The sequence below is a fragment of the Rattus norvegicus genome, chromosome 12 (assembly GCF_021556685.1).
Source record: "Rattus norvegicus strain SHRSP/BbbUtx chromosome 12, alternate assembly SHRSP_T2T, whole genome shotgun sequence".
In the NCBI taxonomy this organism is placed as follows: Eukaryota; Metazoa; Chordata; class Mammalia; order Rodentia; family Muridae; genus Rattus; species Rattus norvegicus.
The window spans coordinates 46,203,332-46,224,732 of NC_141545.1; the positions used below are offsets into that span (position 1 = coordinate 46,203,332).

The 21,401-nt window shown below is 45.9% G+C and overlaps 1 protein-coding gene and 2 pseudogenes across 1 annotated transcript in view; 2 read left to right on the plus strand and 1 right to left on the minus strand.

Moving 5' to 3' along the window:
- Positions 1–21,401, minus strand: part of Ksr2 (kinase suppressor of ras 2) — a 379,931-nt gene that overhangs the window by 354,153 nt on the left and 4,377 nt on the right. The gene's annotated exons all lie outside the window — the stretch shown is intronic.
- LOC102553848 (acyl-CoA-binding protein-like) lies at positions 4,120–4,370 on the plus strand (annotated as a pseudogene).
- LOC120096110 (small nucleolar RNA SNORA44) lies at positions 8,124–8,232 on the plus strand (annotated as a pseudogene).

The following is a 21,401-nucleotide window of genomic DNA, read 5'->3' on the forward strand; positions in this document are numbered from 1 at the left end:
TCTCAGCTCTTCCTGCACCATGCCTGCCTGGATGCTGCCCTGCTCTCACCTTGATGATAATGAATTGAACCTCTGAACCTGTAAGCCAGCTCCAATTAAATACTGTCTTTATAAGAGTTGCCTTGGTCATGGTGTCTGTTCACAGCACTAAAAGCCTAAAACATAGCCTCATACGGCTTTTGTTTTGTTCGGCTTTGTTTTATTTTTGAGGTATAGGGCCTGGTGTCCAGGCTGGCCTCAAACTCACTATATATCCAAGGCAGACCTTATCCTCCTGCCTCCGCTTCTAAATAACAGGAGTGCAGATGTGCCCTGTTAGGTCTCAGGAGGTGCATATGTCCATAGATGGCAATCTTGGCCCTGCTCAATCTGGACTGTGGAAGGATTTCTGGACGTTATATAAAAGCCAGCCTCCCTCAGGAACCTATGACATGGGTTCCTGTCCGCTAAAAGAAGTCATTTCTGTGGCCTCTGGGAGAGGGACATGTGGATCTCTTATAGACCTATACTTTGGCTGCATATCAAAACCTTTACAGTCCCTATTCAAAACCCCCTTGCTAGCCCTCTAGCCCCTTTTACCTCTCTCCCTCTTCCTGCACGATGCCATCCCCGACCACCCTTTTAAAGGCAAGGTTTCTGGGCCCTCCCTTCTGTTCTCTCGAATATAGCCCTGGTCATGTCTGGTCTACTTCCTTTTCTCTCTTCTCTGGACTCTTCCAGATGCCTTTGGCTGTTCTCTGTTCTCTCTCTGTCTCTCTGTCTCCCTCTCCCTCCCCGTCTCCCTTCCCCTCCCCATGGTTGATGCAGAGGCCATGAAGGAGTGCTGCTTTCTGTCTTGCTCTCCATGGCTTGCTCAGCCTGCTTTCTTACAGAACCCAGGGATGGCTCCACCCACAATGGGCGGGGCCCTCTCCCATCAATCACTCATTATGAAAATGCGCTGCCTCCCAGCTGGATCTTATGGAGACATTTTCACAGCCGAGATTCCCTTCTTTCAGTTGGCTTGTGTCAAGGTGGCATAACATAGCCAGCATACCCGGCCGGTTGGAGGCTGGTGATGTAACCAATGGCAAGCGGCTTTCACAGCTGGTGCAGAACCCTGGGTTTAATACGCAACACTGCAAAATAGGTAAGTACGCAAACACACGCAAACCAACTCACGAGAAGTGCTCAGGAGGGAATTCAAGTCTGGCATTATAAACCTGGTCAAAGCCGATGGCTGCGGAGGTCGCGGGCACAAGCCTGGGAGCCTACTACTGTTTTGCTAAGTGCACGTGGGGTCAAACTGCCTTCTAAATATTTATATTTATATGCATAGATTGGCGGGCGCTGCCCTCAAGCGCGGCCAAAGAAGCATCTTGTGCAGTGGGCAGGAGTTAATGCATAGGTCACAAGGGGTCAAAGTGCTGAGAATAACTGACTTCCGAGTGCTCAGCTCTGAACAGGACCGTATGAGCGCCCCACACTCCCAGCCCCAAGCTTGGGGAACATAGTGACAGAGAAGGGGAAAGAGGGTGGGGGAGGATGTGGAACACCATTCCTGAGCATGATGTGGCCTTTGCTGCCATGGGCTCTTAGCAGCTGCAGTTCCTTACACAGAAAGCACAAGACTGGAGCTGCTACTTTGCACCGCGGATGGGGAGGCTCATGAGGCCACACCCATTCTCAGGAGCCCTTGGAAGTTAATGGCTGCTAAGTGTGAGAGGAGAGGGAGTCTTCAGTGATGTGGCCATGAGTAAGTGGCCATGCTCTAGCACACAACCCCAGGCCCATGTTCATGCAAACAGCCCTAATGACAGGCAGGGATCATTAAAATCAATAAATAAAGCTATAATAACAGGAGGTGTTCTGCGGGGAAAAGGTTCAGGGGCCAAGGGTAAGGAATAAGAGAGATGAAGGAGTGACCAGAATACAACTGTGTGTGTGTGTGTGTGTGTGTGTGCGCACACGCGCGCACATGAGTATGACCATGAGTGTGAGTGTGAGTGTGTGACTTGTGGGAGTGTGTGTGGGAGTGTGTGTATGAGTGTGTGTGTGAGCATGAACTGACCATATGTGGGAGTGTGTATGTGTGTGTGTTTGTGTGTGACTGTGAGTGTGTGAGTTTGTATGTGAGTATGAGTGTGAGTATGTGTGTAACTATGTGTGGAAGAGTGTGTGTGTGTGTGTGACTTGTGTGACTATGTATGAGTGTATGTGAGTGCATGTGTGCATGAGTGTGACCGTGTGTGTGAGTGTATGAGGGTGTATATGTGTGTGTGACTGTGGGTGTGACTGTGTGGGTATGAAAGTGTTTTGTGAGTGTGTGTGAGAGTGTGAATGGGTGTGTGAAAGTGTGTGAGTGTGTGTGTGTGTGTGGCACACATGTGCACATGTGCTATGAAATGTATGTGGAGGTTGGAGGAAAATTTACAGGAATTATTTATCTCCTCCCACCATGTGGCTCTGCTGATCAAACCTAGTTGTCAGCCTTGGCCGCAATCACCTTCACCTGTTGAGCCCTATCGCTGGCCCAATACGAACATTTTGTAACTTAAATAGCCAATCAATCCCCTGAAAAAGCTTCAAGAAATGGCCATAGAGCCACCATACAGAGCACACCCTATCCATAGCTTCCCAACTGCTTATGGGCCTGATACAGGAAATGACCATTTCAGAAGAAGAAAATCAGTTTCCAGTTTCCTCCTACAGTATCCCCACTCCACTAAACAAACGGCATTACTAGAAGTGTGGCTCACAACAGCCATTAGAAGAAATTAAATCGAGGGGCTCTTGGCTAATCGGTAGATAGACAAATTGGATCTGTGAATGCAGTGGAATATTATTCAGCCATAAAAAATGAAGTGTTGCTAAATGCTGTAGCACAGACGGCCTTTGGGGACATTGGGCTGTGTTGGGATAATCTTTTTGTGCACTGTGCAAAGGTTGCCTTTGTATTATTCTAATGTCGATTTCTGTCTCGGGATAGAGTAGATTACAGGCCCTGGTCTTGTTATTTTTATTGGACCATCACCTGCCTGAATATTTTGTGAGCATTCTTCCCCATAGCCTTCTGATTGGTTTCATCAAGAGCTGAAGCCCTATACCACAATGGGAGAGGAAAAGCAGAACCTCCAGGCAGAGATAGGGACTCTGGGAAAGATTCAGGCATGGGTGATTTGCCAGACAGACAAGAGGAAGTTGGAAGTACCAGGACACCGAGAGAGCTAATGGGCCATGCACGTGGCAAGCATGGACTAGCATAGACAGGGTTAATTAAATTAAGGCCTGAGCTATAATAAATGATAATAATCTCTGTGTCATTATTGGGAGTGGACAGGTCAAGACAGTCCGGCTTTACTGCTGGACGAAGAAAAGCACGCAAGAAAGGCCACATTCTGTATGATGTCATGGATGTTAAATATACAGAGCTGGCAAGAGACGGTGTCAAGAAACAGACGGACAGATGTCAGGGTGTGTGAGCAAGGTAACGGGGGCTGACCTGTCCGTCCAGTGTGAGGCATCTGTATAAATTGAATGATGGTTGTTACAAGACACTGAACACACACAGGAAACCCTCCACTGTTCCCTTCAGAACAGTTACGGTGCTAAACCCACATGACACAATCCCTGGGTCTAACCTCAGGAGATGCCTGTGATCCTAGCATCCAGGAGTTGGAGGCAGGTCAGCTTTAGCCACACAGATTTAAGGGCAGCCTGGGCTACCTGAGAACTTGTCTCACAAAAGGGAAAGGTGAGAGAGTTCACTGGATTAAGGTGCTGTCCCCCAAGCCTGACTGAGTTCCATCCTGGGATGCCTAGGGTAGAAGGAGAAACCTGGCTCCCACAAGTTGTCCTTTGACCTCTACATACACACGGTTTCCCCCTTACCACACATACAACAAATGAATAAGCAAATACACAGGTAGGCAAAAAATAACTTTGGAAAGAGTAATTCACCGAGATATAGCCATTTGTTGATGTAAGCACTTAAGACAGCTCAAAACTGGGTTGCTGCCTCTTCTGAGCTTGCTCCTGCGCTTTCAGGATCCAGGTCACCTCGCCAGCGCGTCTCAGGCTGAATTTGACAAAGCTGCTGAGGAGGTGAAGTGCCTCAAGTCTCAGCCAACGGAAGAAGAGATGCTGCTCCTCTACAGCCACTTCAAACAAGCTACCGTGGGCGACGTAAATACAGATCGGCCGGGGCTGTTGGACCTCAAGGGCAAAGCCAAGTGGGATGCCTTGAACGAACTGAAAGGAACTTCCAAGAAAAATACCATGAAGACCTATGTGGAGAAGGCAGAAGAGCTAAAGAAGAAATATGGGATATAAACGACCAGATTTGGTGGCCAGCCGCATGCATGTGTCACATAATGCCTTAGGGTTTTGTTTTGTTTTGTTTTTTTTCTAGATGATATAGTTCTGATACATTAGGGCCAGAGTTAATCACTGCTCCTGCCTGTGAAGCTTTTACCTAAAATCAATTAAAAGTACATTTGTTACTCAAAAAAAAAAGGGGGGGGCTGGGGATTTAGCTCAGTGGTAGAGCACTTACCTAGGAAGCACAAGGCCCTGGGTTCGGTCCCCAGCTCCGAAAAAAAAGAACAAAAAAAAAAAAAAAAAAAAAAAAGACAGCTCAAAACTGATAAAACCAAAACCAAGAGGACTGGAAAAAACCCACAATATGCAGAGGGCATCCAGAACAACTAGACAGGATGTCGGCAACAGAGAGCGAATTTAAACATCTGGCCTAGGACCCAGCTCCCACAGAACACTGCACGCATCAACACCAACACATATGCTCACTTTGAGAGCACACAGGCACACTCACCCGAGACATAACACATCCAGAGTAGTGAACCTGAGAATGGAAACCGTAGTAACCATAGCAGAACTCAACTAGAAACCAACAGTAAGAAGCCAACAGGTGTCCTAAACACTAGGAACTCAGCACGTATAAAGATTTAAAGATTGTATGCATTGGGGCCAGGCTTGGCGGCGCTTGTCTCCGATCCCAGCACTCAGGAGGCAGGGGCAAGAGGAATTTTGTGAGATTGAGGCCAGCCTGGTCTACACAGTAAGTTCCAGAACAGCCCTGCCTATGTAGAGAGACCTGATCTCAAAAAATAAATAAATTAACAAAGCAGGAAAATAATGTATCCAAGAAGAAGCCATAAACCACCACACTAGAAAATATTATAAGGGTTGGGGATTTAGCTCAGTGGTAGAGCGCTTGCCTAGGAAGCGCAAGGCCCTGGGTTCGGTCCCCAGCTCCGAAAAAAAAGAACCAAAAAAAAAAAAAAAAAAAAAAGAAAATATTATAAACCGAACAGTAGTTAAAATGTAGGACATTAGAAAAGAGGGAGACATAGTTGACGAAGTCCCTGGAGGGAATTTTATGAAAGAAATTAAATTATGAATATGTCTCAAGTAGACATAAGCACTCACCTCAAGAATATAAAAAAGAACGAAGTAAACCAGAGAAGAGAGTGGAAACATACTAAGAACACGTTTTTGTTTGGGGATTTTTGGTTTTGGTTTTGTTTTTTTGCTTTTAAGAAATTGGAAGGAGGGCTGGAGAGATGGCTCAGCGGTTAAGAACACTGACTGCTCTTCCAGAGGTCCTGAGTTCAATTCCCAGCAACCACATGGTGGCTCGCAACGATCTGTAATGGGATCTGATGCCCTCTTCTGGTGTATCTGAAGACAGCTACAGTGTATTTATATATAATAAATGAATAAATCTTTAAAAAGAAAAGAAAAGAAATTGGAAGGAAAAAAATGTGAGAATTAATGAAACCAAAACCTGGTTTTCTGAAAAGAAAAATTAAGATGATTTCTCCCTGGCCAGACTGACAAGATCAAACACAAGAAAGGAGACATCACCACGGATCCTACAGGCACCGAAGGGGCAATGAATCACAGCACAGGGACTCTGAAAATACAAACTCCGTTTAAATAAAACCTGCCAACTCCCTGAAACCCACATTTATCCAAGAATAAATATTTTACATAACCTTAACACTGTTGGAGAAATTTAATTCGAGGACTGGAGAGATGGCTGAGCAGTTAAGAACACTTGCTGCTCTTCCAGAGGACCCAAGCTGAGTTCCTGTAACCTGACGGCTCACAACTGCCTGTAACTCCCAGGGACCCAGCAACCTCTTCTAGTCCATGGTCACACATGCACAAGTGATAAGCGTTTACACAGAAACAGTCACATAAATGGGATAATAAAAATAAATATTCTAAAAGAAATTTAATTAATTAAAAAAAAAAACCTTACATGAACCATTTAAAGGAAAAGCATTTTACAGTTCTCTGCTCCGGCAGGTGAGCTATTGAAGGAGCAAAATAAAAGCATCTTAAAAGGACACAAACTGTACGGAATGATAAAGAAAATAAACTGTATGGCCATACTAATTGACCTAGGAAAAGCACTTGGCCAAGTGTAAACTCGGAGTGAACCAAGAATAGAAAGGAATGTCTTAATCTTTTGAAGGAAAGGTTAATATACCAAAACAATATATTTTAAATGCCCAAAGCGAACATCATCATGGTGGAAAAACTGAGTGTTTGCCCCAAAAGACCAGGAGCAAGGGAAGGAGGTCCATTCCCTTTGCTCCTATTAAACATCACAGTAAAAGGCTTAGCCAGTAAAATTAAAACTTTAAAGATACAACTACCCATATTGACAGTCAACACGATTATCTATGTAAAAAAATTCCCACAGCATCTATTTTAAAAAAAATGCTAGTGTGTTTATTAAAACCGCAAGATGTAATGTTGACAGAAAAACAGTCATTCACATTTATAGTACTAAAAAGAAATTAACGCAAACCAAAAATTTCCAAGTCGTGTCATTTATTGCAGACGCAAGAACAAAACGAAACACTTTGTCCGATACATGCAGGACCTACACACTGAAAACCCTTCGCCAACACTGCATCATGATTGTGGTAGCATTAGACTAGCTCTTAAAAATCAAATAGTTTCATGTCCTCTTAACTACTACTCCCTCTCCTCTTCCTCCTCCTCTTCTCCCTTGTCTTCCTCATCCCCTCCTCCTCCTCTCTCCTCCTCTTTCCTCCTCTTCTTCTTCCTCTACCTCCTCCTCTTCCCTCCTCCTTCCTCACTCTCCTCCTCCTCCTCCCCTTCCTCCTTCTCCTCTCTTCTCTTTTCCCTCTCCTTTCCTCCTGCTTCTTCTTCAACATTGTTCTGGCATCCTAACTCATTGCTCTTTCCATGTTAAAATTAGTTGGCTTATCCATGTTTTTAAAACCCTGCTTGATGGTGGGGGAGGGAGGGAGGAAGGGAGGGAGGGAGAGAGAGAGAGAGAGAGAGAGAGAGAGAAAGAGCTCCTCCAGGGGTCTTGGGTCCAATTCCCAGCACCTATAAGGTGGTTCACAGACCTCCACACCTCCACTTCCAGGAAATCAGATGCCCTCTTCTAACTTCCACAGGCAGCAGGCACACAGGCTGTACACGCTCATTCACGCAGGCAAGACACTCATACAAGTAATTAAATAAATAAATCTACAAAAAAGAAAGAAAAAAAACATGACCCCGAGGGGCTGTGGAGATGGCTCAGTCAGCAAAGTGCTAGCCACACAAGCATGAAGTCCTGAATTCAGATCTCCAGAAATCGTATTTAAAAAAAAAAAAAAAAAAAATCCGGGGTTGGGGATTTGGCTCAGTGGTAGAGCGCTTGCCTAGCAAGCGCAAGGCCCTGGGTTCGGTCCCCAGCTCCAAAAAAAAAAAAAAAAAAAAAAAAATCCAGGTATAGCATGACAAAGAGACAGGAGGACCCCCTGCAGCTCATGGTCAGTTTAGCCAAATCACTGTACTTCAGTGAGGGATCCCCCCCTCAAAAAATAAGATGGAGATTGAGCGCAGGAGAAACGACCTCTGACCTCCACACGTACTCACATAAATAAGAACAAACATATCTGTGCCTCACAGACACAAAGAAATACTACATACTAGCATAACACGTCATGCCCCATATGTACATATAATTATGGGTGTCAATGAAAATTAAATTTTCCTAAAAGAAAAAGTGGCTACTGAGCGGCACCAGTGATTGATTCTACAGCCCAGAGACAACAAACCAGTCAGTGGAAGAGAGATAGTCTTTAGAAGAAGAGCACCTCATAGCCATGGGATCTCCAACTGCATGCCAGAGTAACGGAGAGACTTTGACAGCCCGGGTTATCACAGTGCCTGCTGTTGCCACTCAGCTCTCCTATATGTTTTTCCACTGGAGTTATGAGCTGTCTGTCCTTCTGTCCTGTGGTATTCACAACAAACTTTCCTTCTGCAGTGTGCACTTGGGCGGTTCTTGGAAGAGTGAGGAGACAGCCTGTCAGTCTCTGCTCATTAACCTAAGGACCATGTGACCAGTGAGGTGGCCATCTTGTGATTTGGTCTGCATTATTTGTTGGAAAAATGCCACAAGAAGATCACACTGGGATTTAGAAGTTTCTGGCTAATACTTAGCCAGGTAGCCTTTTGTGGCCAGATTGGTCTACAAAGAGAAACAGCATTTTGGAAAAGTGAAATACCTTTGTAACCTAACATGCAATTGGTTCAATAAAGACTTCAAATTTCTTTCTCAAAAAAAAAAAAAAAAAAGAAGAAGAAGAAGAAGAAGAGCACATCCAAGAGAAGGGGGAGGGGCTACTTAAACATCCCACAGAAACACATCATGTTATCTGGTGCAAGCCATTTCTGCTCAAAGACAGGAAGCCCTCCTTGAGGTCAGACGCCGCTCTCAGACAGAACACCTCAACGTGCCATTGATTGTTTGGACTTGGTTGGATTTTAAAAGTTCTGCTCTATCAGAGACACTGTTAAGAGGAAGAAAAACGTAGGGCTGGAAGAGGGATTTGCAACTATGTATCTGAGCAGGGATCTTGTTCAGGGTCTATAGAGAACTCTCAAGGAAGCTGCCCAAGGGTTCTCACGTGGGAAGAAAGGCTTGGTCCCACTTTGCTGTCTAGTGCTCTGATTAAACTCTTGACCCAAAGCAACCTGAGAAGGAGAGGGTTCATTTGACTGAAGCTTACAGTCCATCCCTAAAGGAAGCCAAGGCAGGAACTTGAGGAAGGGAAATAGAAGCAGGAACTGAACCCACAGAGAAAGCTACTCGCTGGTTTCCTTTCTGCCTTTGCTCAGTCGAACCACCCACCTACCACCGATGTTATTGCCCTCAGAAAATCTGATGGAGGCTGTTTCTCAACTGGGGTTTCCTCTCCCCAAGTGTGCCAAGTTGACAGCCAATATCAGCCATCACAGACTTGAACCTACATGTTCTCAGAGAGCATGTGCATGTGAGAGATAATCACACAAAAGTCACACTCAGCCTCAGGCGTCAGAGGAACACAATTGAAACCCATGACAAAGGATATTAGGTAAAAATACACTGCGAAGTGTTGAGATGCCTCTGGGGGAGGGGAGGAGTAGTTGTGGCCAAACCTGATGACCTGAGTTGACCCCAGCACCCACAAATAATGAAATAATAGACCTCAAGAGTTGTTCTGTGGGGCTGGAGAGATAACTCAGTGATTAAGAGCATTGACTGCTCTTCCAGAGGTCCTGAGTTCAAATCCCAGCAACCACATGGTAGCTCACAACCATCTGTAATGAGATCTGATGCCCTTTTCTGGTGTTTCTGAAGACAACTACACTGTACTTTTATATAATAAATACATTAATTTTTTTAAAAAAGAGTTGTTCTTTGACCTTCAAATGCATCTTGGTGTGTCTTCCCACCCAGACACCTGATTTGTGGTGGTTTGAATAAGAATGGCCCCCTCAGGGGAGGGGGATGTTTGCCCGGAAACCAAAGAATTATTATTAAGTATTAAATAAATTAAAAAAAAAAAGAATGGCCCCCTCAGGCTCCTATAATCGAATGCTTAGTTGTTAGGGAGTGGTACTACTTGAGAGGGATTAGGAGGTGTGGTCTTGTTGGAGGAAATACTTTGAGGTTTCAAAAGCCCAAGCCAGGCCCGATGGCTCTCCCTTCCTGCTGCCTGTGGACCCAAGTGTACCTACTCCTCCAGCACGTCTGCCGCCGCCATGCTCCCTGCCACGATGATGGTGGACTGACCCTCTGAACCTGTAAACCTGCTGAAATCAATGCTGTCTTTTATAAGGTTTATAAGGGTTGCCTTGGTCACAGTGTCTCTTCGCAGCCACCGCACAGTAACTAAGACGGTGACTTCCCAGGAGCTGGTTAAGGTGCGGAGGAACATGCCAATACAGATGGGTAGGCTGCAGCCATGCTGGAAAATATTTATCTACCTTATAATCTGGTCACTCCGAAGCCGTGTAATTTATCCCAGAGAAATATAGAGTTGGGTTCACATGATACAATTTCACATGGATGTTGATAGTAGTTCTGTTTATAATCCCATAAAAATGGAAAAGAGATTAAAAAACTAGACATGCCCTTTAGTGGTTGAGCGGCTAATCATACAATGACATCCTACTCAGGATTCAGAAGGGAGGGAGTAAGCCTGAGCGGATGGTTCAGTGGTAACACAACTTGCGAAGCAAGCTTGGGGCTCTGAGTTCGGATCCCCAGTATCCATATTAAAAGCTGCAGGTGACCCTTTGTGCCTGTAACACCAGCACCATGGGAGCTGAGACAGGACGCTCACTGGAACTTGTTCCAGGTTCTGTGAGAGACTCTGCATCAGGGAAATAAGGTAGAGAATGATTCACCGGGATTCCTGACACCATCCTCAGGCCTCCACATGCCTGTGAATGGGAGCACGTGTGTGTGTGTGTGTGTGTGTGTGTGTGTGTGTGTGTGTGTACGTGCACACACTCACATGTCATGTGCACACACACATACACACATGTGCACGCTCACACACATATACAAAGGGAGGAAGTACTGTGCCCTGTGCAGTCACATGGATATGAATCCAACAGACGTTACTCGAGGAAAAAAATCCAACCTCAGGAACCACGGGTCCAGTGATTTCATGCACAGAACATTCTTTAAAAGATGACGGTCAGGGGTGGAAAGAGGCAGGGAGGGAGGGAGGGGTGGACTATCAGAAAGAACACTGGGAGGGTTAGTGGGAGGGAGGACCACTCAGCACTCTGAGGAGGGCAGCTTTTACAGACCTATGAGTTCAAACTCACAGAAACAAACACTGAACCGGGGCATGGTGGTCTCCACCCGGAGAGTCCTAGCTACTCAGGAGACTAAGACAGGAGGATTCCAGGAGTTCAAGATCAGCCTAGGAAATACAGTGAGGAAGGGAGGGAAAGCAGAAAAGGAAGGAGGGACAGAGAAAAAAAATTATATATATACTAAAAAAATCATAAAAAAGGGGTTGGGGATTTAGCTCAGTGGTAGAGCACCTGCCTAGCAAGCGCAAGGCCCTGGGTTCGGTTCCCAGCTCCGGAAAAAAAAAAAAAAAGAAAAGAAAAAAGAAAAAAAAATCATAAAAAAAAAAACCTAATGGTGGCCATGGGCCTGCTCCGCAGGGTAGAGGATTTGAGTTCAGAATCGTAGAACTTATATAAGACCAGGCACAGCAGCACACATCTGTAATCTTGGTGCACCTATGCCAATGTGGGAGGCACATTCGTGAGTAAACACACACATGTACACCATACCCACACACATATAACACACACACACACACACACACACACACACACACACACAAAAGATGTATTAAAAGCCAAAAGTTGTAAAAGTGTATCATTTCACTTAACATACAGCTCCACATTAGGCAAAAGATAACAACGTATGGAAGAAGAGGAAACATAAGTTTGGTTGATTTAAAGGCAGGTGAGAGGTAACCATGGGGTAAACACTTCACATCTGGGTAGAGCGGAGCAACATCACACGGTAACACCGCTGGCTCTGCTGCACACCTCTGAAGCTCAGCAATGCTCACACAGATCCAGGCTTCACGTAGCAAGTCCTTTCTTCATCAAAAGGAGAAACACTCCTGAGCGTCAACCAATGGCATACATGAGGACTTACTTGAGGGGCACACACTCATGTCTGCCCTCAGACGCTGTGTTGGGCTCATGGGTGGAGCAAGGGATTCATAGGTGGACAGATGTGTCACAAAAGAATAGAGGGGAAGTGTTCCAGGTCACTGGATGTTTGAAACTTGCCATCCTGAACTCGGGGAGGAAAACAAAATTTATCACCACCTGTTTCTAGTCCCCTGACTTAAGTTCTTGGGTGAGTGCCACAGTAACTCAGGGAATGCCTGCCCTGGAGGGCTCTCTTTGGAGCTGTGGCAAAGAATTCTACTCTTGTAGCCTGGATGTTATCTATGTTGCTTTTTTGAGTGATCACAAAACACAGATAAAGGTGAAGATGCAAAACGTGATATTGAAAGTGGTTAAAAACGGGGTTGGGGATTTAGCTCAGTGGTAGAGCGCTTGCCTAGGAAGCACAAGGCCCTGGGTTCGGTCCCCAGCTCCGAAAAAAAGAACGGGGGGGGGGAAGAAAGTGGTTAAAAACAAAGTCCCTGGGTGCCCCACTTCAGAGACACTTTGGTCTGTCTGTTGGCCTCCGTACTGAGTGTGGCTGCCACACGAGCCAGTCACTGGAGGATGGACACAGGCAAACCCCTCACTTGATGGGGCTGATGGGATGCCTCAATGAGTAAAGGCAATTGCCACCAAGTCTGAAGACCTGAGTTCACTTCCAGGGACTCACAGTGTAGTAGAATGATAGAACTGACTCCTACAAGCTGTCTTCTGACCTACACACACACACACACACACACACACACACACACACACACACACGAGAGAGAGAGAGAGAGAGAGAGAGAGAGAGAGAGTGAGTATTACATGCAATACATAAATGTAATAAAAAATGTTTAAAGCAAACTTTTTTAGTATGGTAAAAAGAGTGCATAAGGGTTCACAATGTAATATTTTTAAGTTCATAGTTCAGGGGTACCAGGGACCCTGGACTATTTATTGAAAGGCTCTCACCACTATCATCCCCACTCATTCGTCTCACGGAGAATACTAGGGAAGTTACATATTTGTTACATTGTATCCCCTTCCCACCACAATACAGTTTACTCCACGTTCTGTGTCTAAGTCCCAGCACCCAAGCAAGGGGAAGGAAGTGGAGGGGAGGAGAATGGAGGGGAAGGGAACAGAAGAGGAGGGATGGAAAGGAGATGGGAGGGAAGGAGAGGAGAGGGGAAGAGGAGGGAGGGAAATGGAGAGGACAGAAAGGGAGGGAAAGAAGGGGAGGAAAGGGGAGGGGAGGGGAAGGGAAGGGAAATGGAGGAGCAGGGAGAGAAAGGGAAGAAAAGGGAAATGCCAGTATTGTCCCCCACAAATATCCCGTATGCAACTAATGTTTAAAACTTTCTAGTCTCCCCAGGGAGAAAAGGCATCCAGATCCATGTGAATTAACTTTGAAATAGCTAAACCAGTATATCTAAAATATTGCCATTTCCATATGCCGGACGTAAACATGTAACGGAACTGCTTTCCGATCTTTGTTTGCAGTGCTCTAAGAGATTAGAAATCTGTGAGCAGCACACACAGTGCAGTGTGATCTCAGGCGGGGAGCCCACCACAGCAGCGACTCAGTCTCATCCTTCCCCACCTCTGTGGACACCTTAGGTTGTTTCCACCGATCTATATTTCAATTCAAGAACTGTCGCCCAGAGACACTGCAGTCAAACAATATTCCATCACTACCGCCATTATTCATCTATATCCATCCCCCTCCGGCCACGACAGAAAAGCCCCCTGCCCTGCATCTGCTCTGACCTCACCCCTTTCTCCTCTAGGTTATGCCCCGCCTGAAGATGCCAGAATACAGGGTTCTTTATCTGTGTCTGCCTGGCCATGAGACAGCTCAGGTCAAATCGATTGTTTTAAGGCTCTACAAACTCGCTTGTAAAGCTGGATCGACAACTATTACGGTCATGACCCACTAGAGAGGCGTTCTGACCTGGAGGAAGCCTGCAGGAGAAAATGGCTCCAGGCTTGGATTTGTTTCTCCTTCTGTGTGTGTTCCCTTTCTCTTCCTATCTCTCAGCTTCTTGAGACTCCTCACTGGGCCACATACTGCTAAAAGACCCACACAGGGTGGGAAGAGGAGCAGACAGGAAAATTAGTCTATTCTCTTTCTCAAAGTTGAGTCAGGGGCTGGAGAAATGGCTCAGCTGTTAAGAGCACTGACTGCTCTTCCAGGGGTCCTGAGTTCAATTCCCAGCAACCACATGGTGGCTCACAGCCATCTGTAATGGGATCCAAGGCCCTCTTCTTGTGTGCATGAGGAGAGTGACGGTACACTCACATAAAATAAACAAATAAATCTTTTTTTAAAAAAAAGTTGGGTAGGAAACTAGAAAATTCCATAGTAGAAGCTATTCCAAAAAGTCAGAGGGAGGCAGTGAACCCCTCAGTAAAAACCTCATAGTTCCGAGAGGCCGCTACATTGAAGTTGGAGGCTGATGGGGGAACATGGGGTTGGAGCACACTGGCCTTGATCAAAACGAAGATAATAAATAAGCAAGCAAGCAAGCCTTCATATGGGATATAGGGAACCTTTCTCACACCTCTCATGGAAAGCAATTTGATAAAACTCACTAAAGCTCCAGAAACATTTGACCTAACAGTTCCACTTCTAGAAACTGGAGGTAAGCCCCAGCCATAAGGACCTCCACCGCAGGCTCCTTCATAATGGGAAATCGCGATGCAAGCACCTAACTGCAGAATTTCAGTCAGGATTTATGGGACAGCCCTGGAGTAATCCGCAGCCACTGAAGGTAACTCTTAAGGGTTTGCAAGGTAGCTCAGTGGGTAAAAGGGCTTGCCACCAAGTGGCAGACCTGAGTTCAATCCCTGGAACCCATGTAAAGATGGTAAAGAAAACCCAAATCCATGGAGTTGTCCTCTGACTTCTATACATGCACTGTAGAGCACGTACCTCCACACAGACCACACACACACACACACACACACACACATACCTACACACACACATACACACACACCTACACACACATATACCTACACACACCTACACACACACATACCTACACACACACTCACACACACACCTACACACACACTCACACACACATACACACACATACACACACCTACACACACACATCATACACACACCTACACATGGATCACATACACACACACTCAAACACACTCACACATACATACACACACACACCTACACATGGATCACACACACTCAAACACACTCACACACACCTACACATGGATCACACACACTCAAACACACTCACACACACCTACACACGGATCACACACACACACATTCACTCACTCAAACACACTCATACACACACATAAGAATAAATTATATTTTGGACCTGTGGAGATGGTCCAGTCAGTAAAGTGCTTGCTACGCAAATATAAGGATAAGAGTTTGTTTTCCCACCATCCACACACAAACACCAACTGGCCCACTGTAGCCCCAGGTCTTGGCAGTCAGAAACAGTGAGAACCCTGGCACTTACATGCCAGTTAACCTAGCTAAATCTGTGTGGTTTATCTATCTCGGAAAAAAAAAAAAAAGGTAGAAAGTAACTGGGGAAGACACCTGATATCAACCTCCATCTATACACACATACACACATGCACATACACTCACACACATACATGCACATACACATATGCACACATACATGCACACACATGCAATATACTCACACACATACATGCACATACATCCATGCACACACATACACACATGCACATACACATATGTACACATATGCACATACATTCACACACATACATGCACATACACACATGCACATACATGCACACACACTCATGCACACATGCACCCTCACACATGCATGCATGTGTAAACATACACACACAAACACACTCACACATCAGACAGCACCTGAATAATCAAGAAAGATGTGCTCCATATAGGGAGTGGCCTCACAGCTCCAGCCTCCATACGGGCTTCGGTTTAGCGGGTCAAGTCCGCCAGGACCATGGCGTGCAACCACCCTACCAGTCTTCCTATCATACATTACAGCACCAACATCTACTTCTTGAGCCCAACACCAACACCACTTGTCTTTTTGAGACAAGACTTGCTGTGTAGGCTGGATTAGCCCAAATCACAGAGATCTGTCTTCTCTGCCTCCCGATCCTACGATTAAAGGTGTACACTACCCCACCCCCCGTATATAATCCTAAATTCTTCACAGTCTCCATCTCCTGTTTCTGGGTACATCGCATCCTCACCTGTCCTATCATGACTCCATTTCCCAGCGAGCCTAACTCAGCCCACTTTGGAAGTTTGTTCATGCTGGTCCTGCAACCCGCAGCCTGGGACACTCTTCCTCAGAGGAGGCTCTGCGGTCAACTCACACTCATTCCCCTGTTCTGTGTGCTTCTATTGAGTCTCACCATCAAGATGAACATTCAAATTAAATTAAAATGTTCAAATGATTCCCAGTGCCTCCCAGCTCCTGGGATAGCAGCCATGTTGACTCTGGCTTATCCACGCCCCATAGACAGAGACTAAAGATGGCAGGCACTGGGGACTGTCCTCTTACAACACTGCCACTCCTCCATGGAAGAAAACCAGGTTATCCTTCTGTGGGGGGATACTGAGGCAGCCAGCCATGTGAGGAGGCAAATCCTGAGTCCTCAAGACTTAATGGAGCCATCAGATGAACACAAGTTCACTAGGACCCAGGGTAGCCACTAATCTTGAAGTGGCTTTTTCTGTAGGAAAGACATCTATGCAAAATTGTGTGGGGGTGTGTGTGGGTGTCTCTCTCTCTCTCTCTCTCTCTCTCTCTCTCTCTCTGTGTGTGTGTGTGTGTGTGTGGTCAACCTCAGGTGTTGTTCCTCAGGTTTTTTTTTATTAGCCTGGAGGTCACTGAGTACATTATGCTGCCCAGAGAGCCCTGGGCATCTTCCTGTCTTGTGGCCAATTGTTCCTTGTACACACACACATACAGAGAGGGGGGGAGGGGGAGGGAGGAAGAGAGGGAGGGAGAGAGTAAAGGAAAGAGGGGGTGTCTTTTAAGCAACTCTAACTTTTCCCTGCCCTTCCTGGATATAAGCAGTGAACAGCAACGCTACAAGATGGGAGGTTGATGCCTGGGAGAGCTCAGGTCAGTCATCCCACCTGGAACTGATTGATGAGCCAGGAAGTGATGTCACTCCTTCTGGTCTAGTTATCATAGCCCATCCCACTTGACTAACTGTTGCAAGTCCAACCCAGCCAACACAACGGAGGCAACATTGTTCCACTCTGAGGCCTCACAATTCCTTGCTAGTGCTGCCTTTGCTCTCCTGGGACACTAACATCATAAAACCCACCAAAACCATTGCCTTGGGAGACTTCTCATTGTGCCCCCAACACCCTGTCACCTTCATATGAATGAGGCCAGACAAGACTAGTGATAGAATGGCCAACTGAGCACAGCCCACAGACTCACAGGAATCCGTGACATGCCATCGTAAGTGCAGACTTTCCCAAATGTAGTTAAGTCCAGAGAGGGCTCATTACAGAGAAATCAAGAACTGACGTGGACGTATAAAAAAGCATTGTTGCTAAGTGTGGCCATGATGCCTGTGCCACATGAGGAGATGCCATGGCATCTACCCTTGGCCCCCAACCCATCACGTCCTTTCCCTTGCCATCTGACCACATGAGAGTTGGCTCACACTCATCTCCCTGTTTATGGTCAGAGTTCTCCTTCTTTGAGTCACTTGATCGGCTTCCAGATGACCTCTGTGCAATCCCATTCATCCTCCAGACCAGGGATGAGCCAAGTCTCACCCACCACTTACTCTTGTGAGCCCCCAAAACTAAGACTAGTAGAGAGAGAGAGAGACAGAGAGAGAGAGACAGAGAGAGAGAGACAGAGAGAGAGACATAGATACATAGATACATAGATAGATATATAGATAGATACATAGATAGATACATAGATAAAATAAAACAACTATGGTAAACATATAAAACAAAGAGAAAAAGAATACATCATAGTATATATGTCAAAATAATGTCAAACTCAAAAGGTGGGGGCCACAAATAAAGTTTTATTGAGAAACTTCCCAATGTGCCCACACCTCATGTGTGATCTATGGCCACTACTGGCTATGATAGCATACTAGGGGATCATACTGAAACTTGGAGACTACAAAGCTTAATGTATTTGCCAGTCAGCCCTTAGCAGAAGAGAAAGCTGGCTAGCCCCTGCTATAGACTGTTACCAGACCTGGCTAGCCACTGCTATAGACTGTCACCAGACCTGACTAGCCCCTGGTATAGATAGACTATCACCAGACCTGGCTAGCCCCTGCTATAGACTGTCACCAGACCTGGCTAGCCCCTGGTATAGATAGACTATCACCAGACCTGGCTAGCCCCTGCTTCAGACTATCACAGACTTGCTGTCAATTACTCTTTTGCCATATTGACTCCAAAACCTATGAAGGCATCTGTCTCCTCCCACAAAGAGATCTAAGCAGTCAGTGGATGTCGTCCCCCTGTCCCGTGCTAAGTAAGACCCCAGGGATCAGAGACTTAGACTCTTTCCTATGACACTCCGACAGGTACACTCCATTCTGCGCCAGTCCCTAAGCAACACTGAAGTCTAGAGAGCCACAGGGTCCCCTTTGCTACAGACTCCACCTTTAGTCCTTCTTTCCACTCCAAATCCCTGCCTCCCCAGCCAAGCAGGCCTCCCTAACTGCCTAACCAAGTTTCCCCGGGTGGATTCTATGGAACAATACCCCTCCAGGGTAATCCTTGAGAAAGGAAAACACGACAGGTTCCATGTGCACAGATGGCTGGGGAAAGGCTCTAGGAGGTCCTGCAACGAGTGTTTCCCAAACCCATCACCCCAGAATTTATTTTGCCAACAGAAAATTTGTTGAACATGAGCTTCCAGGCCAGGGCTAACATCCCCCACAACCATTCTACCTAGCATCCTCAGAAATATTACCCAAACTCCTCTGCTCCCAGCTGTCCCAATGTCTTTTAACCCACACTGTCCTTGGCTAACCACCATCACTGTTAAGGTTTGAAAGTGAAGTATCCCTCCACGGGCTCATGTTCGTGAACAGTTGGTCCCCAATTGGTGACACTGTTTTAGAAGGTTGTGGGAGCTTCAAAGCAGCGGTTCTCAGCCTTCTTAACTCTGTGATCCTTTAATACAGTTCCTCAGGCTGTGCTGACCCACCATGAAATTATTTCATTGTCACGTCATGGCTGTAACTTTGCTACTGTTATGAATTGTAATGTAAATATCTGAGGTGCAGGGGTTGGGGATTTAGCTCAGTGGTAGAGGGCTTGCCTAGCAAGCGCAAGGCCCTGGGTTCGGTCCCCAGCTCCAAAAAAAATAGAAAAAAGAAAAGAAAAAATATCTGAGGTGCAGAATGTGTGATGTATGACCCTGGAAGGGGTGGAGACCCACAGGTTGAGAACTGCTGTCTTAAAAGGTTTGCTGACAGAACTGAGTCGCTTGGTGTTAAGTGTTGAGGTTTGATGTCTGCTCTCTGCTTCCTGACTAAGGACCGTCTGTGAACAGCTGCCTTGTGTTTCAGTCTCCAGGATTTCTCATCCTGGTGGGCTGTGACTCTTGTGTTTGTGCTGAGACAGGGCCTCGCTTTGTAACTCTGGCCATCACGGAACTTACCAGAGAGCCGCCTGCCTCTACCTCCCCAGTGCTAGAATTAAAGACCGGTGCCATCATGCCTGACTTGTGTCCCTTTGAAATCATAAGCCAAAATAAATCTTTGCATCTAAGTAGGGTAGCTGTGAGTGCCTGGAGAAGGGGAGGCGGAGGGGAGAGAGTGATGGGATTCTATTTGTTTGTTTTTTAAGGGGCGAAAGTACAAATCAAACAGATAAAAGCAAAACAACAGCCGCAGACCCTTTTCCCTCTTTAAAGTAGTTTCTATCAGTAATCAGTCCCAGCAAAGCGAAGGAACTAAAGGAACTAGTATCATCTGCCAGAGGCTATTGTCTGCTTAGTCCCTGCTGATACCTTTGTTCAAGTTAGTATCTTTAAAAGGGTCACCCTAGGCGATCCCTCACAACCACCCACTGAGGCAGGAATTGTCTTACAAAGCTGAGTTTGGGTTAAAATGTTTACATTTGTATCCAAGATAAAGTAGAAGAGATAGGAAGCCAACTTGCCTCAAACCACAAAGCCCGCTGACTTCTTCATCAAAATATCTACCAAAAAAAAAAAAAAAAAAAAAGAAAAGAAAAGAAAAGAAAGAAAGAAAGAAAGAAAGAAAGAAAGAGAGAAAGAAAGGAAGGAAGGGCTGGTGTTGCTAGTGGCCCACCCAACATCCAGTGGTACCTTCTCCCGTGAAAGCATAACCTTGAATTAATAGGCTTCAGCACAGATCTCATCAAAAGCAAGGAAAATGATGTCTTTCCTGCTTCTCTCTGTCCAGCCTCCCTTGCAGCTAGAACGTTTGACTCTACTGTGAGTCAAAGAATGATAGCAGAAAAGTGGGGGAGGGGCTACCATGGAAAGCCTTTGTTTCCTAAAGCCAAAAATACAAACCACCATCTCTCCACACTCACGGAGGGCTCCACAGTCTTTTCTTGATGCAGATGTGACAGCTGGAGCTGTGAAAGCCATCTTGTGACCACTGCAGAAAAGCCATCAGAACTTCCTTTGCCATCTCCCAAAGGATCGAATGTTTGGCCTTCACTGTTATTTGGCTGTGACATCAGCCTTTCCCTCCCTACCCAAGAAGCAGGCTTTGTGAAGACCAAGTTTTTGGTGTTTGTGAGCAGGGAGTGATCACCGTTAAACAGCAGAAACAACAGGGAACTTGTCTCTCAACCTGTGATGCCTTGAGCCACCTTGGGATTCTGCTCAAAAGATGGCAGTCATCTGATGCAGCCCATCAACCCTGGACCAGAGCCACAAGCCGAATAAACCATCTAAATATACGTACTGCCTAGCAAGACAACTCCGTGAGTAAGAACACTTGTCTTGAAAACCTGGTGACCTGGGTTCAATTCCTGGACACAAAGGAGAATGTGTACATGTATCCACATGCACGACAATAAAATTCAAGATAAGTTTAAAACATAAAGAAACAGCTGGGACACAACATTTATGTCCTAATGGATTTGGAGTTCTATGGTTGACATTTTATTTTTGTCGTTGCTGCTGGTAGGTTTTGCTTTTGTCGTTTTCAGAGTTGAGGGCTAAACATGATATTTTAGGCAAGACCTCCCCAACTGAGCTACAATCCATCCCTCTTTTCCTCTTTAATTTGAGGCACAGCGTCTCTATGTGGCCCAAGTTGGCCTTGGATGCTCCCTCCTCCCCATCCCACCATACCAAGGGCTAAGATTACAGGTGTGCACTGCCCCACCGAACTTCGATTCATTACAGTATCCC